At 40.7% G+C, this 19,035-nt stretch overlaps 1 non-coding gene across 1 annotated transcript; it reads left to right on the top strand.

Moving 5' to 3' along the window:
• Positions 1-8,311: 8,311 nt before the first annotated feature.
• Positions 8,312-8,384, top strand: TRNAA-CGC (transfer RNA alanine (anticodon CGC)). The gene has a single exon. It is a non-coding gene; the product is annotated as a tRNA-Ala (tRNA).
• The last annotated feature ends 10,651 nt before the right edge of the window (positions 8,385-19,035 follow it).

The following is a 19,035-nucleotide window of genomic DNA, read 5'->3' as shown; positions in this document are numbered from 1 at the left end:
ACAATGGGCACATTTTCATAAGTCATCACACCAGGAGGAACCCACGTACTTGGAAGCAATGTGTGACAGCATGATGAAAAGTGAGGTCACATTTTACGTATGGAATTTGAATTCTGTTCAGCTGGTATGGAGCAATTCAAAACTGTGGGGAAAGAGATGAGGCCAAATTGAAATCCCCCATCCCTCCATCCTCCTACCCGCGCCAAGAATTACAGGAGTGCTGTTTTGTAGTCAGGTCTTTAGAATTTCTCTACAAAGTCACTGGGCTGGCTGTATATCCTTCCAAACTCCTGGCTTTAGTTGGAATGAAAAAGTGTCCTTGGAGTGAGTTTCCTGAAACTCTGCTGTGTTATGTAAATAAACCTATTTTATAATAAAGTCCACAGGAGACCTTTTACTGTATGTAGGGCCTTGTTTTTAGGTCAGAAGTCAAGAAAGGAGGGTATTGACAAATCAGTGTTATTGTTTTGCAACAATTATTCACTGTTTTTACTACCTTTTAAAAGGAGAACATTTTCAGGGTAAAGGTATGTTTTACTTTCAGAAACAAGAGGCAAAAATTCATTCTTTTTTAAAAAAAAAAGGTGAACCTAATTCTTTCATTTCAAGAGGGGATTCCTTGGAGCAGCAAGCTCTCCTATTTTATTTTATTTTATTTGATGGGGGAGGTAATTCGGTTTATTTAGTTAGTTTTGAATGGAGGAACTGGGGATTGAACCTAGGACCTCCTGCAAGCTAAACACACACTCTACCACTGAGATACACCCTCCCCCATTGTCTCCTATTGTATTTTAAATGGTTCAGTTTGCACATACAGCTATGCATATGCATACAATTTGATTCACAACCAGCTTTTTGTTTTCTGGGTTTTGCTGCCAGGTTCAGAGCTATTGTGTAAAAGACTATCCATTTGCACGTGGGACATTAGTAGGGGAAATGGGCTCATCTGCCCGGAAAGGTGAGCAGGGAGTTCAGGATATAAAACTAACTCCTGATTCCTATCAGGTGCATTTGCCTGTGAAGGGACCTATTGGGCTGTAAGGAGGTGGAGTTACAGCCCCAGGCCAGACTGTTGGGAGGTGTCCTTAGACCCGCAGGTGGGTTGGGGGTGGGGCTGGTTACTGGTGCTGCTCCTGGGTTAGACTCCTTTTGTTTTCCTCTGAAAGGTTGGCTCCAGCCTCCAGAAACCTGCTTGTGGCTGGTTCTCCTGCCAGGTGCTTCTGTCCTTGGGAAGGTATGTGAACACAGGAACAGCTCAGGACACATGGTTTATAATTTGATACAGCAATTCTCCGGATATGCACAGCCATTTTTCAAAATCATTCTTTCCCCTTGATCTCATCCCTAGAAGTTATTTTCTGTTGCTCTCTTTAGGACATTTTCAGAATCCTGTGTTCCTTAGCCTAACTTCCCAGCTTTTACCTGTAAGTCCCAGACAAGAGCTTTTCACCCACCTCCCACCCTCAGTCTCCACGGGAGCCATGTTTTCTCTTAGCAAGGATGTAAGCAGATTTAGAAGTCTTCTGGATGGAGTTCCTCAAAGCACCTGTGCAGTCAAGTCGCCCATTGATACCCAGCTAACCAAACACTCTGTTTTGATAGGAGATAGATTATCAGAATAGGTAGAAAAGAAGCAAGTTTCAGCGAGTAAGTAATAGGCAGACAAATTGCAGATTTCTTTGTTAATTCTTCCGTCAACTCTCTGTATGACCTTGAGTTTCTAAGACTTACCATAAATACAGAGAACCTCAGATAACTTCCCAGGGCTATTTTGAGCAATGCACATTAATTGGTCAAGTAATGCAGTGATTACAAATGATTTTGTAAATGCAAAGCTTTATAAATACTAAGTAATTCTTCTGCATGACTTACTAATGTCTAGACTAAAAGCTACAGAAGGAAGTCCACATTGCTTGTACAGTAATGTATAAACACATATAATAAGATATATAATAATATTACATATAATAATAAGAGCTAACAAGTATGAAGCCTTTATGTCTCAGGAGCTGAGCTTAGATTACCTTGTTTAATTTCCCCAAAAAAACTTACTGGGCAATACTTTCATTTTCCTCATTTTAGAGATGAGGACACTGAGGCACAAAGAAGTTAAATAATTTCCCAAAGTCTTGAAGCCAAGAAGGGCCAGAACCTCGACAATTCATTTTCATAATGGCTCTTCCCTACCCTGCTGTAACACCCACTTATATCTGGAAGTCTCTGAACCACTGCAGAAAAGTTTAGTAATTCTGTTTCATTAAAACCTTCAGTCCATTAGATGAGATAATGAATCCTTGTTGAACAATCACTGGGGACAATCACACATATTAGATCATTTAATTCTCACATCAACCCTAAGAAGTTGGTACTGATTCCTGGCTTATACATTAAGCACAGAGATGTTAAGAAACTTGTCCATGGTCACAGTTAACAAGTGGCAGAGGCTGGCTTTGAACCTTCGGCGGTCTGGATCCAGAGTCTGTGCACTTTATCAATAAGTAACCCCACCAATGACTGCAAGTGTAGAGCAGCGTGTAGAACCCTGTTATTGACTCAAGGAGTAGACGTGACCACTAAACTAACTGTCTGATCTTGGGCCTCTGTTTCTTCATCTGTAAAATGGGCATCCTCCAAAGTATCTGCCAGCCCAGTAATTCTGTACTTTAACAAGTCTGCATTTTCTTAAATAGGAGTCTGGAGAACAAACACTCACTATAGCTTCAGGACAAGTGGGTCGCAAACATCGCAGTTTCAGGAATTTGAGAATAGGAGATCTACACAAGGCTGGTGCTTCATGCAGGAGCCCGAGGTGCTAGTGAGACTTTCAGGAGGTAAAACCCCTTGTCAGGAGAACAGTGTTGTGATCCGGGGGAAGTGAGAGCTGATGTGGGCTGTAGAGACATGGGACAGAGAGGCCGTGGAGGACTCATCCAGAGTAGAAGGTAGGAAAATGGTTTAAAAAAAACAACAAGTAAAAGTGGCACTGCATTTTGTGGCTATGGATGTGATATTGGGAAAGAAAGAGAAGCTGCAATTGTTTCATTCTTAAAATGCAAATCTTACAGGAAGGGCAGCACATAAAGAAGGAGCGTAAGGGCTTTGGAACAGGACACACGGGGGCTTGATGCCTCTTCTGCCACTTTGTAGCTTGTGATCCTGATTAAGGGCCTTTGTTTTTCTCCTTGATAGGACAGGAATCACACTAACACTGAGCGAAGACTCAATAAAGGCTCTTTTCTGTTCCAACCAGCCAGGACTGCCTCTATCCCCAGCCTACCCCAAACCCCAACCTAAGAAATCAAAACCCAATTAACTCTTAGCAGTTATGAAACGCTTTGATCTTAAAGGAGGAATGAAGATGTCATATTTGCCCCTGTTTTTCCTTTCAAGTTCCTCTAGACTTCTCAAAGAGCTTTGCTCTGATCTCAGAGACAAGGGATGGGAAGACTGGGAGAAGCAGCAATGAAGCAACCCGAAGTTAAAGGAGACCGGCTTGTCCCCAAAGGGTAAACACAGTAGGGTTCCACTAAAAGAAGTCATAATAGGAGTTTCCCCTTCCTCAGTCCTGCGTCCCCACCTCCACCCTGGGGAGGGCTGACGTGCAGACACCACCAGCGTCTGGCCAACAGCGACCAGCCCCACTGAAGAGAAGACTGTCAGAGGAGCGGCCTCCATCATCCCTCTTCTCATGTCCCCACAACGGAAGAAAGAGCAGGCTTAATGTCACTCCAGGGGAAGAGTGGGACGGCACGAGAGCAAAACATACATGCAAAAGGGCAAGTTGGTGACAGGGGGAAAAACCGAAATGTATTAGTTTCCTATCACTGCTGTAACAAGTCACCACAAATGGTGGTTTAAAACAACACAGATCAACCTCACTGTTATAGAGGTCAGAAATCCAAAATGGCTTGGAAGGCCAGCCTTCCTTCTAGAGACTCTAAGGGAGAACTCATTTCTTTGCCTTTTCCAGCTTCTAGAAGCTACCCAGATTTTTTGACTCCTGGTTTTAGATTCTCTGTTTCTATCATTACCTTTCCCTCTTAGACTCTGACCCTCCTGCCTGCCTCTCTTAAGGACCCTTGTGATGACGTTGGGCTCACATGGACAATCCTGGCTCTCACCTCGTCTCAAGAGCCTTAATTGGATCACATCTGCAGAGTCCCTCTTGTTGTGGAAGGTATCATAAGCACAGGATCCAGGGATGGGACAGCTTTGGAGCAGACCATCATTCAGCCTACCGTACTTTCTAAGCTTTGGTAACCAGAAATCTGATTTCTCTCCTCGTTAACTTTGTGATCACAAAACAACTCACTTCACTCTAAGCCTTGCTGTCTACGTCTATAAAAAGGAAGTAGTATTTTACTTGATTCCTTTTGGGCTTGTAGGTCATCTGCATAGGATGTCCACTACGGTGCCTTGCGTGGTGTAAGAACACAGTCAACTTCAGTTGCCCTCCCCCTTCTCTAGCACATGATGGGTAGGCATTATGGGATTTTGGAGTTAGGGGTTGGGAGGGAGCACAGGGACTCTTGGCAGGGAAAATTGACTTTGAGATTTGTAGTCATTATATGTGTGTTGCCCTGGGAAGGGGCATGATGTTGGCCAAGGTGGCTCTCTCCCACCAAGGCTGTCCCTGGAGAGCACTCAGCAGCAGCCAATGCTTCCAGCAGCTGGGGGAGTGCATGTCCTTGCAGCAGGGACCTGGGAAGTCTACCATGGTTTCCACTACAGCAGCGAACCGTCTTGTCTTCTTGGCTAAAGACCAGAGAGGAAACAGATGGTAAGAGTCCTGACAGGCTGCATAGCTCGCGGGCTCAGAGGCTTACAGCTCATACTCCCAAGCAGGTAAGCCTGACTTCAAATCTCAGTTCTATTTCTTCCTGTTGTGTGATTTGGGGATGTCACCGAACTTCTCTGTGTCTCAGCTCCCTCACCTCTAGATTAGACGCTGATAGTTAATTTATCTCTTAGAATTGTTGTAAGTCTTAAATGTGGATTTCTCAGCACCGTGCCTGACATCTGGTCCCCTACATGTTAGATTTTGTGATCAATACTATTCTCACCACCCCTTTTCTACTTTATCCTTTCTACCTAAACCCAAATGTTTAACAGGTGAGCTGGAAAGGAGAGGGAAGAATCCTACAAGAATACCCATCGGGACTTAAGACACATATCAGTAAAGCAGGGAGCGGGTAGGGGGGTAGAGGGCAGGGATAAGGGCTTAGAGGGTGGGAGGAGGGATGTTAAGAGCCAGGCTGCGTAAGTAAGTGAGGTTCCATGCCACTCACTCACTAGCTGGGTGACCTTGGCGGGTCATTGTGGGAATTAAATGACATAAAACAAGTAAAGCTCTTAGGACACTACCTGACACTTGGTAGGCACCATGTATGTTTGCCATAATCATTCTTAGGCTACAACCTGTCCACAAAGGCAACACTTAGGACAAAGCCCTTGATTTAGACCTTGCAAGTTTCCCAAGAATTTTAAAACACTTGGACATCCAGACTGAATTCCTGAGTTGGCCACAAACCCTCTGTTTCATCTGCTACTAGAATAACCCTCCACTAGCACTGATTCCCTGGATTAAGCGTTTAATCATTTACAACTGTAAGCAGGTTGTCAACACGGCTGATGCTAGCGTTTGTCTGAGTTAGGATTGGATGGAGAAAAGGGATTTAGGGAAAATGATTCCAGAGATGAGCTAAAGGAATTGTGTTCTTTGAAAATCCTGGGCATCCCTTCAACACAAAATCAGGGGTAGTAAGATAGACTAAACTCTTCACGCATTTTATGACTTTTTCTTAATTCCTTTTTTCCTTGGAATGTTAACAGTTGAGGATCTTCAAATACGGCAACCCTGGTATATCTGCCTCTTTCTCTTGCATAGATGTTCTCCAATTTTGCTTCTCCCTAGTCCAAACCCATGCTGGGAAGGGTCACAGAAGACATGAAATGATCAGAATCAAGCTGGAACTGCACTACTTGAATTGGGAGACGGAATAAAGGGGTTTAAGAGAACATCTCCTTCAGAGGGCCCAGACTCTAGGCTGAGAGCTCCTGCCCCATCTTCTACTCTCCTCTCCTTGCTCATCTCTTTGGAGCAAAAACATCAGATATTTACTTTGATTTTCCTCTTCAAACGTGCTTGATTTTCAAGCCACGCTTGTTGCAAACACTGCCGCACTGGGCCCAGGCTGGCTTCCCTGAGTTCTTACTACACAGGGGCAGAAGTAAACCACAGGAATCTCAAGTCACGGAGCTAGTCAGTGTGTTGGACTCAATCTCTCTCCGCAACTAACTCATTAGTTTTATTTGGTTAAGAGTCACAGTAAAGTTTCTCCTGCAACTATGGTGTCAGATTTTTTTTTCTAAAGCAAGTAAGTAATAAAACAAACATGCAAAGTATTTTGATAAGAGGGGCAATTACGCTGTCTATCTTTCAGAATCCAAAGAAAGAACTCCTAGTGACCCAAGTTTTTGGCATTAAGAGAGATACTTAGCAGACAGGATCATGCCCCTGATTTTTATCTTTGTGGATTTAAACTCAATGAAAGTCAGTTCACAGAGTTATTATTACCAGGCTGGAAAGGACTGTCCATTTCCTGCACTGACTTTTCATCTCAGAAGCCACAGTTGACTTTAAATCTTGTGATTTTTTATTTCCCAAGAAAAGAATGAGAAGACTAGGCAAACAGAGAGAGTCATGGGACCTGGGGGGAAACCCCCTAATCAAAATGTGAAACTTTTGCCCTTCTTTCTGTCTCCAGTGCCACTCTCCTAGGGCAATCAACCACCAGCTCTACCTGATTCGATTGCTTACAGCCGCCTCCTAATTTACCTCCCTGTGTTAATGCTTGCCTGACTCCTGTGTGTTTTTTCCACACACAATGGCCAGGGTGATTTTCAAAAAGTATAATCAAATTATATCACTCCCCTGACTAAAACTCTGTAGTCATTTCCTTTGCTTTTAGGGCAAACTCAAAGTTCTTACTGCGGATTCATGGCCTTGATTGTCCCTGCAGACTCAGCCCACGATTTTCTAGCCCCATGAGACATCAATTCCTTACGTAAGATCTTTCAGGCCTCAGGACGTTTGCACATGCTGTTTCCACTGTTTAGAAATCTTTCCTCCATCCTATTCCCTTCTTTCAAGTGACTCCCTCTTCTTATTTGTTAGACCTCACCTTAAATGTCACTTCCTCAGGCAGAACTTTCCGGACCATCCTATTTAAACTAGGATTCTCATTTGGATCATTAGTCTCTATATTAGTCTTTACACAGTATTTATCATGATTTGTCATTATTATTATTTATTTATATTTTTTTCTGATTTATTTTCTGCTTCTTGCTCTTGAATGTAGATGGCTAAAATCATGTTTTTCTTGTTCACCATTGTATTCTGTCTAGCAAGGCACTTGGCACAAAGTAGTAACTCAACAAATATCTGTTATATCAAGAAACAACTTTATTCTGATAGGAGGTTGGAAACGTGGCTGCATTTTCCAAGAAGTAGCCTGCTTCTGAAGTTTTAATTTTATTAAACTCCATATGACATATTGAAATGTCTGTTAAAATCATCTAGTTCTAAATTTCATTGAGATTGTTTTCATCCCCCAGTTCCTCATGTTTTCTTGTCTCATCCTTTGTGAATTTTATAGATATGAATACCTGCTAGAATGTAAGCATCACTTTGTTTAGTTCACTGCTGCATCTCCAATATCTAGAACAGTGCTTGGCACATAGTAGGCATTATTTATATACCTCTGTTACATAAAAGCTATTCAGGATGAAAGCTCTAAACTGATTTAGTGTTAAGACTATAAACCCGCAGAGCAATGGTTCTTACAACATAGAGTTTGCACGCTGGCAGTGTATCAGCTAGAAGTGTCCCACAGAAGTGTCTTGTTTAACCTGCATAGTATTTTAAATTGTTTTAAATCAGTTTAAACATTGAGACCTCATATAAAAATTGCAATGCCAACTTCTCTTAAAAAGCTAGATCTAGCCACACGGGGACCACTGTCCCATGATGCAGCAGGCTGAGGCTGGGTGGTACCTGACCCTTTTGGAGGCCCACGTCCTCTCCATTTGCTTTTTCTAACACTTTGTGTTGACCCAAGGGTCCTGCCCCGTTGCAATTATCCTGAAAATAAGTGTGGGATTTTTAAACTCGGTAAATACAGAATTTCACTATAATAACCAGAAAACTAATCAGGAATGAAGAATCAACTCAGGAAATATCTGTGCAAGATTAAGATAGTGTTAGACCTGATTGGTGCTTCAGAGATTTGTTCAAAGCTCTCTGCTGGGAGGAAGGTATAGCTCAGTGGTAGAGCTAGTGTTTCGCATGCATGAGGTCCTGGGCTCAATCCCCAGTACCTCCATTAAATAAATAAATAAACAAATAAATCTAATTACCCCCACCAAAAAAACTAAAAAAAAAAAGAAAAAAAAAACTATCTGCAAGTAGTGTAGTAGGCAGTGGGTGGAATAGAACAACTATTGCTATTCTTGAGGTTTTCCATTGTATTTATGTTTTTTTAAATTTCTCCTTTTTTGTTTTCAATTATTTTTTTAAATGGGAGGTAATTTTAGGTTTATTTGTCAATTTTTTTAAGGAGAGTTATTGGGAATTGAACCCAGGACTTTGTGCATACTAGGTGTGTACTGTACCACTGAGCTATACCCACCCCCATCCCACCTTGAGATTTTCTATGTTTTTAAATTCTGGGCATGGTATAAGAAGCTAAACTGATTTCTTCCTCTTAGGACCAGGCTAACTCAGCTTATAAAAATTACTCAAGGGCACCATGTTCCCAAAGAAAGGAGGAAACACGTATAGGCATTTTTTAAATCTGTTACTGGGCCATATGCCTTGACAGCTGGCAAACAGCCAGTGCCTGGACAAGACAAGTCAGAGTGCTTACTGTACTGACGGATGATGACTTAGCAGCAGCATCGTCATCATCACCACCACCACCACCAATGAAATTTGAGTTTTAATCTGGGCACTTGAAGACAAGTGAAGCCCCCACACCATGTAAGCAAATCATTTGAACTTCATATAAAAAGACTCGATCAGGAAATATTGTGGCCCTGTCTGCAATCAGGGTCAAAATAACAAGTGATTTACGAGACCTAGAAATGAGTTATTGGCCTAAGCAAATCTGGGCTGATTTCAAAATGAGAGTTAGGTTTATGATAAGAATTTTGCTTTTAGAATTTTTTTTTTACCTCTATTCCCTTATTATTTTGGTCACTGTGGGAAAAAATAGGACTGATGAGGGTAAAAACATCCAAGTACTGCAGAGTTTGATTTAGCCTAGCAATTAGGTACATTTTTTACAAGTGCTACTAATTGTCCCCTAAAATGAACTGGAATGCTATGAAAATGGATGTCACAGTCTAAAATTACTCATCTATTTTGAAATCTAATTCATAGCTTCTCCTTAAATGTTTACAGATTATAGTGTAAAAAAGGACTATTAAAATTATAAAATGTGTAAGTATAATTTATGAGGAATTTATCATCCATGATTTAATTAAGTAGTTCATTGCAGCTGTTCAGTTGCATTCCCGAATAAAAATATCCCACACCCAGCAGTACTATTGAAAACCAAAAGTGTTACCACAACAGAGTTAGCTTTTCTTTCTTCTTTTTTTCGCCTAAAAATTTGAAAAAAACAAGAATCTAGGAAACTGGAAAAGAACACTTTTCTCAGTGTGGAAAAAACTTAACATGTAGTCTCTCCCCGGAAGAGCTGCTCAGCTCCATGGTCAAGGACCAGAGCCTGGAAATTGGCTTCATCTGGAATTCCTGGTCTGGCCCGTGTTGGCTCCCCAGCCTAGAGCTCTAGAATCACTGAGAATCACTGGTGGGGCTTGTTACAAATATACATGTACCTGGAGCCTCAGATTGCTTAGTTCGAGGTTGGGACCTGGAAATCTGTAATTTGCAAGGCTCCTCAGGTGCATCTGGTGATCTGCCATATTAAGGAAGCACTGGTCCAGGCAGTTTCAGAGACACTAGAGAGATTTGAAATGGATCTTTCCTCCCGTTTCCATCAAACTCAAGCAAGCCTGGAACCCATGTTGTGAAGCAGGCAAGAGCCCTCCAGGCTGGTTCAGTCCTTACATTCCAATGTGTCAGATCCAAGGTGGGTGAGATGGGGATTGGCAGTCAGAGAGCTTTAGTTCTAGTCATCTTTTTGTTTCCAACCAGCTGTGTACAATCAATCTCACCTGCAGCATAACTGTCTGTAAAATGAAGGAGTAGGGCTAAATGGTCTCAAGACAAGATTTGACGAGAATTGTAAACCATTGGCCTCGGGCCACATCCAGACTACAGATTGATTTTTCTAGGACCTACATGATGTTTGAAAATGAATTTCAATTAGTTTCCCAATAGGGAGATTCCCCCCTCACCCCAGATCTAAATTTTCAACTTCTCTTGGAAAATTGGAAATTTTGGGCAACAACGCACTGTTCATTCTTACCCAACAACTGTCGCCTGGTAGAGTATGTCATTTTAAAAGAACCATGAGCTCTTGTATTCCAATGGTAACCACACTTCCCACCCACCAGCCTGTTCATACATTTATGATTCTGCTTGGTACCTGGGATGGTGGCCCTCCTGACTCTTGTCCCAAGGTCATTGACATGTCTTGTCTCTAGGCTGTTTCTAGAGGGCGGGCCCTGTGATCTTAGCTGTTGCTCATTCCTCCTTAATTTTTGAGTCAGGAAAGCAATTTCTACTATTCCTTTTTCAGGGCCTAGGGAGTCTTTAAGGAAGAAGCAAGAGTAGGAGCCTGAAGGAATGTGGTGTCCGCTTGTTCAGAAAGGATCCAAAGAGCTAAAATTTTTATGTTTACAAATCTCTCAGTACAATATACCCAAGTGGGCTTTGTTGAGGCCAAATGTTTGTATCACTGGTTATGTGCCATTCCACCACGAGTAAAGACATTGCTAAATTGCCAGGTTTTTGCAAATTATAATGAAAATTGTACGGCACTGAATCCAAAATCTGTGTGCCAATATAATAATTACTGCATGACTGGAATTACTGAAAGGAAGTAGCCTTTCTGGGAAAACAAAAGTGGGAAAATTTCTTTTCTGCTTTTTCAGAACCATCTACAGTTTAAAGGTGGGACAGATAGTTGGGGTTGAGGGATGTGGGAAATGCTATTGACCTGATATACACCTGACTGTGAATTAATCAGTCCTCACAGTTATCGGAGGGATTGACCTATTCAGGGTATATTTTTCACACTGCTTCTGCCTAAACACCTTCAAAATACTCCACACGTAAAGAGTGGCCAGTGTAGCTATGATTCTCAGCTTCCCAAGGCAAATTAGTGCCAAAGGCACACTCCCTAGGTTCACATCACTCAAATCAAACATTTCTTTGTCCCCAGTTATGGGCATGAGTCTATAAGACAGATAAAATCTGAGCCCAGAAGCTAGTGTATGTTACAAGCATCTATGCAAGTGACAAAAATATCCATTGGCTGTTTTAAAGGAGTCTAGTGTTGAGAAATGAACAACATGCTAAGGAAACAGGAGGAAGGTACCATTTAGGATGGGCCTGGTAGAATGGGCTGTGTTGGGTGGTGAAATGATGGGGAGCATTTAGGCAAAGGGCCTGACAATAGCACTCGTGTTTTATGAACCCTGAAAGTTCCTGCTATGCCTGGAATGAAAGCTTCTAGGGTGATGAGAGAAATAAAAAGGAGAATTGGCAAGAAATAAGGCTAGAAAGCTAAATTACAGCCAAATCGAGAAGGTTTGGAATGCCATGTAAATGCATTGGAGCATTATTTTTAGGTAATAGTGATAGTCACTGAAGGTTTTTGAGATGGACCTTGAAATTAGCATATTTTTATTTTAGCAAAATAACTCTCCCTGTAGTGTGCAGTATGGATCGGAGGGGTGGAGGGGTGGAGTGGCGGTGGGAGGGAGAGACAAAGTTATTTTGAGGTTTTTAACTTAGATTTGTTATCATTTTCTCCCTGAAATCTGAAAGGTCAAATATCTTAATTTTAATATATGAATTTATATCTTGTTTAATGATGTGGTTTAATGTTAATTTTAGGTTTGAGTAAGAGGCCACCCAGTAAATTGAATTATTTTGTTAAAGTAATACACTCTTTTGTATTGAAGCATAGTTGATTTACAATACTATATGAGTTTCAGGGGCACAGCATAGTGAGTCAATATTTTTACAGATTATATTCCATAAAAAGTATTATAAGATAATGGTTATAATTCCCCATGCTATACAATACATCCTTATTACTTATCTATTTTATACATAGTAGTTTGTATCTCTTAATCTCATACCCCTAATTTGGCCCTCCCCTCTTCCCTCTCCTCTTTGGTAACCCCTAGTTTGTTTTCCATGTCTGTGAGTCTGTTTCTGTTTTGCATATATATTCATTTGTATAATTTTTAAAAATTCTACATATAAGTGATACCATACAATATTTGTCTTTCTCTGCCTGACTTATTTCATTAAGCATAATAATCTCCAGATCCATCCACAGTGCTGTAAATGGCAGAATTTCCTTCTTTTTTATGGTTAATATTCTATTTTTTTATGGTATAATATGCACATACTACATCTTGTTTATCCACTCATCTGTTGATGGACACTTAGGTTACTTCCATATCTTGGCTACTATAAACAGTGCTCCAAAGAACACTAGGGTGCATGTATCTTTTGAAATTTGTGTTTTCACTTTTTTCTGGATATATACCCAGGAGTGAGATCGCTGGATCACACGGTAGTCCTATCTTTAGTTTTTTTGAGGAATCTCCATGCTGTTTCCCGTAGCGGCTACATCAATTTACATATTCTAATGTACTCTTCATTAAAAAGTAGTATAGCTAAAAAAACAACCACAGTTCAGTTATTTAAGGATTTCCTTCTCCTCTTTATGAATTTCCTATGGTCTTTTCCTCTTCCTCCTCATTTTCCTTTCACTGAGTCTAAGCAGTTTGCAGTGACTTTGGAGCAGTTGTATAAAGCCTGGGCACTGAAGCAGGGATGGTAATGTTTCAGACACAGTTTGGGGGACTGAATGACCCTCAAGATCCCTGTTCTCTTTTGCTACAGATAGCTGACAGTGTCATAAGACGTATGGGATGGAAACTATCAAGTCAAATGTGATAATAAGCCAATAAACCAAAAATCTGATCATGACAAGAAGCAGGAATGCAAAAGAAGAGTAACCCACTGAGAAGGGGGAAAAACAGAACACACATGCTAATATTTCTGGTATGTTTTACATTGGTCCATTAACTACGGAACCTGTTTCAGCCTCATGGAAAATGGATGATTTTCGGTAGAGTCTACCAATGACAGACTGGGGAATTTTGAAGGGAGCCCTGACATATAAAATACAATTACAACCACGTAAAATGTCTTATTGCTGAGTGTGTTACTATTGCACTGCACTGAGACATACTTAAAAGTTCAATTCTTGTGAAATACGGAAAATGACAGCTGATAAGGACTATAAAGTTGTTTCATGAATTTCACATGACTTGGGATACATTCTGCCCACTGAGATGCAAGGCTGAAGAAAAATCCCACAGAATGAGGGAAGGCTGAACTTAATATTTCATTATTTTGCTAATACTCTTATTATTTTGGAGAACTATTCACAAGCTGCTTTATAAGTATTTTCATTAACTAGAGCTATTGCTAATTATGAGTCAATATTATCTTCATAAAAATTATACAATTTCAGACCGTTTTAGTTGGAAAGATGGCAAAGAGCAGTGAGTATACTCACAGAGTTCACATTATGAGCAAAGAGGAGTCACCTGCCTCCAAGTTCCTAGAGGTACCAGTGATGAACACTAGGGCCCTATGACAGCAATTCTCTGTTATGTAATCAGAAAAATCCACAGCTGATACAAGACTATCTGTTCCTTTCCTACCAATCCACCAAGGTTAGGGCCTCCCGAGTCAGACAGTCTTGGACTGGAAAGCTGCTCTGTTGCTTACTAGCTGTGTGGTTTAGAGCAAGCCTCTAAACTTGCCATGCCTCAGTTTCCAAATCTGTAAAATGGAGACAATAATATCCCAGGGTGGTTTTGAGTGTTAATTGAGACAATTCATCTAAAGCAGGGTTTACCAACCTTGTCATTTGGGGCTGGATAATTCTTTGTGGTGGGCGAGTAGTCCTGTGCACTGTACCATGTTTAGCCACATCCCTGGCCTCCATCCACTAAATGCCAGTACCCTCCCTGTGCTCTCTTCTCCCCTGGACAAAACAATTAAAATATCTCCAGGCATTGCCAAATGTCCCCTGGTGGGCACAACCACTCCCCTCTCCTCAACCAATGACTTTAATAAGGTACTTGGCACATAGTAAATGCTCAAAATACATTAGCTATTATTATCATTTTGTATTGTCATCAAGGAATGGTAACTGTGCACACAAAATCTCTTTGTTTCTCTCCTTGGTCTTGGTGAGGATGCGCAGACAAATGGTCAAATGCACAGAGCAGGAAAGGATGAGCCACAATCTGTATCATCAGCTCCTGACAGTTTTATTCAACATAGTGATTTTCTTTTTTGCCCCTGCCTCTAAGGAAAAGAAGGTGACCCAACCCTTGGATGCCTCCTGAGACTTTTAGATTTTACCAGGCTGTGTAGATGCCCGAGTGAAAGGAACATTGTCACATTACCAAGCCGGCTGGATGAGAAAAGGGAAAAAGAGAACATGGTTAAATCACTCACGTGCTCTTCTACAAGTTGCGTTCTGGTGAGCTAAGCCATCTGGAATGTAATTTCCATGTATTTCTTCACCTCTCACCTTCCACCGTCGCTATTACTTAACCTACTGACCCAGACAGCTGCTGATTAACATTTAATACATGTTGAAATGTTAGTGGGCTTTGAACCAAACATGAAGAAGTTTCTGACTTGCTTTTAGCTCTTTGCCCTTGAACCATTTCATGAGTAATTCTTTACAGCTCTGCTCTTCCATTGCTCTAAACATGGCACATATTTTTTTTTTAAGATAAAAATGAACAAATTATGAACAGAGTTGCCCTCCCCACCCCCATGCACGCCAGCTTTCATTCATTTACTGAATGTTGATGGAGAGTCAATGCTAAGGTCTCAATGAGCAGACATGGTGGTGGTTTCCCAGTTGCTGTGGTGGGAGAAGCCAGGGAGGCAGGACCTGGGAGACAGACAGGTAAATGGGTGATTATAATACAGAGTGAGAAGTGCTCTGACATGGACGGGGTGTCAGAAGTCACATCAACTGAAATGCATAGTGGGGCCCCTAACTCAGTCTTCGGGGGTTAGAAATGTGGCCTCCATGTAAAAACAAAAAGAAAATTATCCCCACTGCCCTCATAAATCAATAAAGTAGGAAAGTAAGTACATAGGTAAGTCATATTGATGATAAAAATACAAAACTCAAAACAAAATATCATATGATATCATTTATATGTGGAATCTAAAAGAAATATACAAATTCTATTTACAAACCCAAAACAGACTCATGGACATAGAAAATTAACCATGGTTACCAAGGGGAAGAGGGGGTGTGGGAGGGATAAATTAGGAGTTTGGGATTAACAGATACACATTACTGTATATAAAATAGATAAACAACAAGGATCTACTGGATAGCACAGGGAAATATATTCAGTATCTTGTAATAACATATAATGAAAAGAATCTGAATATATATGTAAGTATATGTACAACTGAATTGCTTTACTGGACATCTGAAACTAACTTTCTAAATTAACTACACTTTAATAAAAAATAAAATTAAAAAAAATGCAAAACTCAGTCAAGGAGGAACCTGGAAGTTGGTGACATCTGAAGCGTGTAGCCCTGGGATGTGCAAAATGCAGACGTATTCGAGGATGGGAATGTTTAATTTGACATTAAGTATTTATGAATTCCCAAGTTTTTTCTGGGAAATAGTTGATGCAGCTAAATTTGGCAGAGGGCCACTTATTTTTTTATTTTTTAAATTGTAAAAGTAATACATGAACATACTCGAATAAAAGTTCAAACAGTACAGAAAGAAAAAGTGGAAGAAGTGAACTCTCCTTCTTCCGTCCCCCCCCCCCACCCCTTCCCCAACCCTGCTGTCCCTGCCTAAGATGAACAGTTTACAGTTTGGTATGTATCACTTCAGAAATGTAGTTCTACGTTAGGTGGAACCAGGTAAAATTGCCATTTTCATTAGTCAGAAATGGTCAAATTATCAGTACCTTTGTATGAGTCCACGTAATATTTCACATGATTTGAGTCTTCTTCACATATTATTCTGGATGTCCCTTTTTCTTTAACAGCGTATCTTTACACTTCTATGTGAATAAGCAGAGCTCAACTTTATTTCTTCGGCATGTAATATCTCTAAAAGGACTGTTAAAAAAAATAATAATCCTGAGATGATAAATTAAGACTCTAGAGAAGAGGAGAGGCTGATGATGGCAGAGTTGCTGGAAATATTACTCATAATTTGCTACTATTTGAAAAATAAACTGCTTGCCTGAGGTCAGCCTGACTGGAAGGCCCAGTTCTTTCCAAGGGGCCCAGTGTCCATGGTTAAGAAGCTTTTCAGTTTGCAAACAAAAGAACGCCCCATCCCCTCCACTGTGCTGGGCTGGCTCTCGCTGCCTCGTGTAATTTACCTTTCAGCCGCCCTGCGTTCTGTGACTGCACTGTGCCGGGCTCCAGGCTGTCTGGGAGAGAGGCCGGCTGGCTCCAAGGCCCAGAGGCCGGAGTCTACGACTCAGACTAAGTTTTTCTGTTAACAACAAATATTAACTTGGTTTCTGATGACTGCCAGAGTCTGAGGATAGTACCTGATCCTCCTAGATTGGTGTCTAGTATAATTTTTCTTAATTGCTATTTTTCATAATCATGCCCTCAGAGGGCAATCTGAGGGGAAACAGCCTTGGATTTATGGTCAGAAAACTTGCCTTTAAATGTCTGCTCTATGGTTTATTAAAACGGATAGTCTTTGGCTGAATCACTGCTCCTCACTGAACCACAATTGGTTTTAATAGCTATAAAATTAAGACAGTAAAAAATATCTGTCATTTATTGGGTGCTTGCTGTATGACAGGTACAGCTTGTAGCACTTTACATATATCAATGCATGTAAGTGTCACCACAGCCCTATGAGGTGGTTGTGGTATTATTTTTATTCCAATTTACAGATGAGAAAACTGAGCTGCAGAGGTTAAATAACTTGCCCAATGTTACATAGCCAGGGAGTGAGAGGAATGAAAGCCAGCGATGCAATGCTTTGAGGAAGTTTAAAGAATATGTAGATAAACAACAAGGTCCTTCTGTGGAGCACAGGGAACTATATTCAATATCTTATAATGACCTATGCAGAAAAAGAATATATATATACATATATATTTACATGTAGAATTGAATCTCTATGCTGTACACCAGAAATGAACACAACATTGCAAATCAACTATACTTCAATTTTAAAAAGATATAAAAAAATAAATAAAATGAGGGGTTTTAGCATCTCTTCTTGGCCACCAGGACAAAGAGTTGGTGATTTTTTTTTTTTCCTTCAACTTTTGCCCCCAAATCAGAGAATCATTAGCATTTCGATGCTGAATGGAAACTTGGAGACGGTAAAGGGCAAACCTCTCATGTGAAGGGAGAAAGACACTGGGCCCAGAGCATGGAGCAACTTGGGCAAAGTTCAAGCTTGCTGATGATCCTTGGGGCCATGGATCTTGCTGCTCACTGCCCTCAGTCATGCCCATGGTTTTTCCCATTTGGTTAAATACTGTAAACAAATTAAAAAAACAAAACATACTGTTCATGGTTAAAAGTTAAATATCTACAATAGTATAATGGACCTCAGGAGTCTCACTACCCAGCTTCAACAATCGTCAGCCACTTGGCCAATCTGGCTTCATCTGTATTCCCACCCACTGCCGCCACCTCCTCCCCCAGTCCCCACTGGGTGATTCTGAAGGGAATCTCAAGCATCACACATTTCATCATAAATACTGTCCATATCTAAACTATATGGACTCTGTTTTTGATATGACCGCAATGCTATTACCACTCCTTAAAAATAACAGTATTGCTTAATGTCTTCAAACAGCCTGTCAGGGTTCAAGTTGCCCCATTTGCCACAGTTAATTTTATTTTTTCTTGGGGGGGGGCAGTAATTACATTTATGTATTTATTTATTTTTAATGGAGGTACTGGGGATTGAACCCCAGCACCTCGAGCATGCTAAGCATGCCCTCTACCTCTGAGCTGTATCTCCCTCTGCCATTTACTGTTTTAAGAGTTAGTTGGCAGCAAGCAAGTTTTGAACTTTTAACCAAATGCAAGACACTGTGGAGGACACAGGGATGGTGGAAAAACAATCCCAACCTTTGGTTCTGAACAGTCAAGTATGAAGTTGAAAACCCTTCTACCAAAGTGGAACAAACATCCACCCTGGCTTACTGGCACCAGCTCGCTGGCTGCCTGGGTTCCAGCCAATCTCCACCACTTACTGCCCAGGTGATCTTAAGGAAGTCACTTGACCTTTCAATGCTCTTCTCTCGTTATCTGTAAAATGAGGCTAATGACAGACCGATTTCTAAGGGTTGTTTGGAATAGAAACGTGTTACTACAGGCAAACACTTAGATCAGCATATGAAACACCATAATTACTTAATAAACATTATTATTATTACATTTTGAAACAGTTATGATCCATTAATAAGTCTTAAAGGCACTTTATAGTAGAAAGGTGGGCAGCTCTGGTTATTATGACATAAATAATAATAATACATAATAATAATTGTTATGTATAGTGATAATGATGATGATGATGATGATGATTTTGGCCAGGATTTATTTTTTTTAAGGTACAAGTTAGTTAAAATTAATTGACTCATTGTCAATCACAATTAATGGGCAAGTGATTTTGCACTCGTATTCTTTCTCTCTCTCTCATTTTTACTTGTATTCTCTCTCTGGGTTCACACCTCCCCCTAAGCTGAGGTCAGAATTCAATC

This window comes from Camelus dromedarius, chromosome 1 (assembly GCF_036321535.1).
Source record: "Camelus dromedarius isolate mCamDro1 chromosome 1, mCamDro1.pat, whole genome shotgun sequence".
NCBI classification, from domain to species: domain Eukaryota; kingdom Metazoa; phylum Chordata; class Mammalia; order Artiodactyla; family Camelidae; genus Camelus; species Camelus dromedarius.
This window is presented reverse-complemented; position numbering and strand designations above follow the sequence as displayed.